This window comes from Nycticebus coucang, chromosome 11, assembly GCF_027406575.1.
Source record: "Nycticebus coucang isolate mNycCou1 chromosome 11, mNycCou1.pri, whole genome shotgun sequence".
Lineage (NCBI taxonomy): Eukaryota > Metazoa > Chordata > Mammalia > Primates > Lorisidae > Nycticebus > Nycticebus coucang.
Window position 1 is genome coordinate 7947220 of NC_069790.1, and position 6509 is coordinate 7953728.

The 6509-nt window shown below is 51.4% G+C and overlaps 1 non-coding gene across 1 annotated transcript; it reads left to right on the forward strand.

The window, feature by feature from the left end:
- Window positions 1-4789: 4789 nt before the first annotated feature.
- LOC128560508 (U6 spliceosomal RNA) lies at window positions 4790-4896 on the forward strand. Its single transcript, XR_008373006.1, has one exon. It is a non-coding gene; the product is annotated as a U6 spliceosomal RNA (small nuclear RNA).
- The last annotated feature ends 1613 nt before the right edge of the window (window positions 4897-6509 follow it).

A 6509-nucleotide genomic window follows, 5' to 3' on the forward strand; every position in this document is an offset into this window, starting at 1 on the left:
ACAGTGTGGATATACTTAACACCACTAAACTGTACACCGAAAACGGTAAGATAGCACATTTGCTGTTGTTTCTATACCACAATTTTTAAAAATAGCATTAGGCAGTCAAAATTTTTTAAAAATATTCGGCCTTCTTCTATAATGTCACGCTATTCTTGAAATCTATGGTTTTACTCCTTCTAATGGAAATTAAACATTTAAGCAAAGAACAAATTCAACTTGTCTTTCTTTCTTTTTTAGAGACAGAGTCTCATTTTGTCCGCCTTGGTAAAGCCATGGCGTCACAGCTCACAGCAACCTCCAGCTCTTGGGCTTAGGTGATTCTCTTGCCTCAGCCTCCCAAGTAGCTGGGACTACAGGCGCCCGCCACAACACCCAGGTATTTTTTTTGTTGCAGTTTGGCCGGGGCCGGGTTCAAACCCACCACCCTCAGCATATGGGGCCAGCGCCCTGCTCACTGAGCCACAGGCACCGCCCAGCTGGTCTTTCTTAAAGGAAAAAAAGATTGAGGCAGCACCTGTGGCTCAGTGAGTAGGGTGCCGGCCCCATATACTGAGGGTGGCAGGTTCAAACCCGACCCCGGCCAAACTGCAACAAAAAACAGCCGGGCATTGTGGTGGGCGCCTGTAGTACCGGCCACTTGGGAGGCTGAGGCAAGAGAATCACCTAAGCCCAAAAGCTGGAGCGCCATGGCACTCTACCGAGGGTGACAAAGTGAGGCTGTCTTTTAAAAAAAGAAAAGAAAAAAAGCTTGAGTAAATGAAGAGATCTCCTGGCTCTTCCCTGTCTGTCTGCGTTACTTCCATCTTCTGTGTAAGTCACCTTCAGAGGCAGTCCCTGTAATGGCCCTTCAGTGTCACCAAGAACAGCTACGTGGATCACAGTTCTCTTGCATCGACCTTCAGTACTATTGTTTAGAATACTGTTCCTTTTATTTATTTGTAACCGCACTCCCCCCAGATAAAACCACCTCCCCAGTTGTTGAACCTAGACAATGAATCTGGTAAGACTTTTAGGACTCAATTCCCCACCGCAGGGAAGGTAGCATTCATTGCAGGAGACCATGGCACAAATGACAGAGGAGAAGGTGACATTATATTTTAAATTTCCTGGAACTCCATAAAGGAACAACAACCCATGTCTGAGAAGACACAGAGGGATTGCAGCAATTGGGCTTTAGTAATTAAGTAGGAGTTTGCTGGGCAGAGCAAGGGAAAGAATTACCACAATAACAAGAGTGGCGGGCAGGTGCAAGGAGGCGGCCTGGTTTAGAGCAGCAGTTCTCAACCTGTGGGTCACGACCCCTTTGTAACAATGAAAATACATCCTGCATATCAGATATTTACATTATGATTCATAACAGTAGCAAAATTACAGTTATGAAGTAGCAACGAAAATAATTGTATGGTTGGGGATCACCACAACATGAGGAACCATATTAAAGGGTAATGGCATTAGGAAGGTTGAGAACCACTGTTTTGGAGAAAGTGGGTAAACTGGGTACCTCTTTGGGGCAGCCACCTCTATTGGTTGTGCTGCAGGGACAGACAGCTTCACTACCAGTGGCCGATAACAACAAAGGCTCATTTTCATGTCTGCCGTGACCCCGTGCTGCTCTGCAGCCCAGGCTCTTTTCACTATGGGGGCCAAGCCGATCGTACCTCTCAATGGCTTTGCAGGCCTCTCCCAGGAAGCAGCAAGGCTGGTGTGGATAGTGTGGGGGCGAGGCCTTCGCATAGGACAGGGGGCTGGGCTTGGGACATCACCATGCTAGTGTCTGGTGAGAAGTGGGGAGGGGACATTGGCAGGGAAGGCTGCAGGAAGGTGGGGGGCAGGCACACTGTCTGAGCCACGCTTCATCTCTGGCAGTCTGGGGTTGGACATGTGGCCACAGGGAGGAAACAGGATCTGGGATATGTTTTGTTCTGTGTGGGAAGCGTAGAAAGGGGAGGAAGGCGGGAGGAAGGCTCAGAACAGAGGCACATGCCCTCCTGTGTTCCCAGACTTTTCCCACTGAGCCTCGGGCAGCAGCCCTAATGTTCCAGAGCCTCCCAGGGTGCAGGTCTGGGTGCACCATGATGCCCTGGGAGACCAGGTGTGCCCTATAACCAGGAAGCACACATTTAAGCCACTAGCTGGGAATATAGAAACAGAAAAGTCAGTGGGGGCCACAGTGTGAGGAAAGCTCTTTTTTTTTTTTATTTTTTTTTTTGTAGAGCCAGAGTCTCACTTTATGGCCCTCGGTAGAGTGCCGTGGCCTCACACAGCTCACAGCAACCTCCAACTCCTGGGCTTAAGCGATTCTCTTGCCTCAGCCTCCTGAGCAGCTGGGACTACAGGCGCCCGCCACAACGCCCGGCTATTTTTTGTTTGCAGTTTGGCCGGGGCTGGGCTTGAACCGGCCACCCTCGGTATATGGGGCCGGCGCCTTACCGACTGAGCCACAGGCGCCGCCCGAGGAAAGCTCTTTCCTCACACCTGACCCTGGCCCACGACCCTCCTAGTTTCCGGTCTTTGCTGGCTGCAGTACCAGATGGATGAGGCCAAAGCTACTGCCCTTCCAAATCCATTCTTCTGACAACAAGCCTTTGTTTTATAGGAGGGATTTGTTTGTGCCTCGGAAGTTTGGTAGCTCAGGCCCCTTTGGTTGTCCGTCTACGTGGCACTCAGTTCAGGGGAGAGCATTCGCATGGAATTCTTGTTGCTCTTAGATTCCAGTGGGCAGACTGGTGCACGCTCTGGAGCCCCCATTAAGAAAAGTCACTTCACAGCTCAGGCAGTTCGATTTTCTCCAAAGCTAGGGTTAACCAATGAAGAATTTTGCAGTTTATTTTTGGGAAATTATTTTGAAACTTAGCTAAAACATAATTGTTCAGTTAAAGAGCCATCTTCAGCTGGAGCGAGTGTTCCCTGGGTGTCTCCATGGGAATGCCGCTGTTGACTCTGCTGCAGGTGGTGGTTGGGGGTGGGGGCAGGGCAGCATCAACACAGCAAATGGGAGCAGGGCTGGGTTCTCCCTGCAGTTGAGCTCCCTGGCTCCACTCCCCACCCCTGCTTGGCTGGCACAGTCCTCTCCAGGCCTTCAGCAGAAGACCAGAGGGGTTGAGTAAGCACACCCCTGGCCAGTCTGCATGACTGGGAAGAAAGGTCCTTCCTCCCTGGAAACAGAGCTTTTCACAGACTGGGGCTTGGTGCAGCCCCAACTCTGTGGCCTGAGAGCACAAAACGGTAAGCCAGCCGCCACTCTGCAGCCCTTGACACTGAAGCTGGGCAAATACACATGCCTTTTTCCTTTTTTTCTGGGACTCAGTTAAAATGTGCAGATTTCTTTAAGAAATAAAGGGATATAAAGGGGAAAAAAGGAAGCAAATGATCAGGATGGAGAACAGACTAGAAAATATATCACATTGGGAATGTTGAAGTTGCGTAGGATATCTCTCTGGGAGGACAGAAGACCAGGAGGACGTGTCACTGAAAGTGCCTGGAGTGGGCTCCCACTGTTGGAGCGAGCAGCACGTGCGTCCCTGTGCCATGAGCCCCAGAGAAGAAGGCAGTGACCCGACTGTCACAGTGAACGTCACAGGACATCGTGTTGCCTTCTGAAGTTAGCTGAGTGTGGTCCACATGCGAGTTCACCCTACTCCCCAGGGTGGGTCTGCTCTCCTCAGAACCCCCTGCCGTGCAGACACTGGTGGTAGGTGTGGGCTCTGGCTCTGGGATGATGACTGCTGTGCAAATGGGGACTGAGGTGTCCACAACCCCTGTGAGGCTCAGGGCCAGGATTTGCCTCCTGAGTCCCTGACCCGGGGCCCCAGCTTCCCTGTACCACCTCGTCTGCAGAGCCCAGCAAGCCGGCAGGGCCAGTCGGCCGCAGGTGGTGGGAGTCCTTGCTGTCCCTGGTATTTCCATCCAGGACTGCAACCAGACCAGACCCTGAAACAGTCTTGGACAGACTCTCGGCTTCTCTTGAGCCAGGGGCAGGAGTGAGGCTGATTTTGCCAGGGTGGAGCCCCAAGGAAAGGGGACTTAGAGCCACAGCCGGGGAGGGGACTGCGTCTGTGCCCTCAGGAACTGACACTCTCCTGCAGGGCTCCCTGGGGCTTGCCAGCTGGGTGAGGCAGTGGTGACAGCTGTAAGCAGGGTCTGTGACAGGGACACGAAGGTGACCAGCTAACTGGCTCTCACCCCTGCACATTCCCAAGCCCTCCTCTCCTGCCAGGCTTTGAATGCACAGGACATCATATAGCTGCCACCATACCTGCCCCTCAGCCCTCCCACCTGCCAAGGTCACAGGTGAATTCCTGGGCCAGTCTGGCAGTGCCTACGGGGAGTACACAGCAGTGCATTCTGGCCAAGCCCAGGTCACAGCCCAAGCCCCATGGGGGCCGACAGAGGTCATTCTGAATGTGACTCAACCCCTTGGGTGAACCATCTGAAGCAGTGACCCAAGTGGGCATAGATTTTAGTAAACGGCTTTAAATAGGCTCCCCCCACCTGAAGGCTTCTCTCTCTAGCGCCTGCCACAGGCTTTCTGGCTCAGCCTCTAACCACATCACATGCCTGTGCGGCAGCTGGGACCAACTCCAGGAACAGGCCCGCAGTCGCAGCCAGGGGCTTTCAGCACATTTCAGAAGCCCCCTCACATCTTCTGTCACAATCACCAGTGTCTGGAGCAGTAGTGGTCCTGTCCCTGGCGGTTTTGTGCGACTGGGACTGTAGACAGAACATTCTTTGGTCTACTCCAGGTTGGCATCTGAGCCCTGCCATTGAACTTCATCAGAAAGCTGGTGTGCTTGCTTCAGCAGCATGTATACTAAAATTGGAATGATACAGAGAAGATCAGCATGGCCCCTGCGCAAGGATGACATGCAAATTTGTGAAGTGTCCATATATTTTTTTATCTCTTTTCTTTACTCTAAAGCCAGGGACAGGATTCAGGCAATCAACCTTACTGCTCCTACCTGTATTCTTGGCCGAAAGTGCTAATTTAAGGGTTGAATGGGCTCTGTATGTTAACATGTAATTTGGGGGACGGATCCTGTAAAACTACTTTCAACATCAACTCATGAAAAGATTGCCAGAAAAAAAGAAAAGAAAAAGAAAGCTACTGGTGAGAGATGGGAGACTCACTCTGTTGTGGGTGGCCTGGAGTTGGTGAAGGAACTTTTCTCTCTTCTTTCTTTTTCTAGTCGAGCATGAAACAAAGCTTATTAAAAAAGACAAAGATAGGCTTACAGAGTAAGAAAGCTTACAAAGCAGGGTACGTTCACCATGGACAGTGAACAGGTTGCTACTGTCAGGGCAGGTAGACAAAGAGGCCAGTCAGGGAACCTTTCTAAGTTCTTTGGACACTGCTTGGGCAATTTGAAGACATTACTAAAGTTTATCACAATAAGGGTCTATTTAGACTTCACGTTTTCACTACCTGCAAGAGCATCATCTCTCAGGTGTCAACTGTGTAGCTGACTGCACAAAATGCTAACTTCCTATTGGCTCAGCGGTGGGGGTGGGGGTGGGGGTTCAAACCCAGCCCTGGCCAAAAGCTGCAAAAAAACAAAAACAAAAACAAAAACAAAAACGTGCCTTGTAGTTCCAGCTGTGGCCAGCAGGGCGCTCTCCCGGCTAACCTGCTAGAGGCCCAAGCCCAGGGTGCAGTCACGCCCACAAATGACAGCTGCCTCAAAAGCAGCGGGGCTCTTTATTAAGTTGGCCTGTTGACCAGAGAGGAGACCCAGCGCTGATGCCAGACGAGGCCATTCACTAAACCCGCACTGTTCCTAAGCCTTGATGGTCCAGGGCGCCTCTTCTGCAGCCGCCCCTGCAGCTTGGAGACACGGAGGAGGCCTGGGATTGTGGGGCGTGCAGAGGGCAAGGCCAGGCAGTGGCTTTCTGGCACCATCGTGAGGGGGACCCTGACCGCGGTGGCCGGACCTGCTTAGGCCAGCGCCCAGTGAGCATCCCTGGAGGCCATTTCCTATTTCCCCACTTTTCCAGGAAGATACAGTGAGGCTGGTGTGGAGGCCAGCGCCCTTTCTGCCCCTGAGTCCCAATCCAGGCCTGAGAAATGCCCATCTTACAGTCGCAGTTGAGGCTGCTGCTTTTCAGATTACTGCGCCATAGTCCATGTCACTGTCCATTGTTTGTCATCAGAGACCCATGACACTAGGTTGCCCTTATTTTTCACATAGACTGAAGCTTTGTCTGATTGTGTGTATTTTAAAGGGACAAGCACAGCACACTTGGAGAGGAGGGAAATACAAAAGTGCGTGAAAATTGGTCAATAGGACTCTTAAGCCACTGCCACTTCCATGACAGTGTTGGCTCCCTCCGTTGAGGGGTTTCTTTTTAATCTTTTATTTACGCTGCCTGCTACCTAATGTGCCAATGCTGTGTGCCTCACCAGGGCACAGTTTTTAACAGATAAATGATCATGTAAGTCCAGTATTATTGGAAGCTGAAGACTGAATAGCCTAGACTGTTCCCAACCGATCTGCATAACAAGGAGCTCC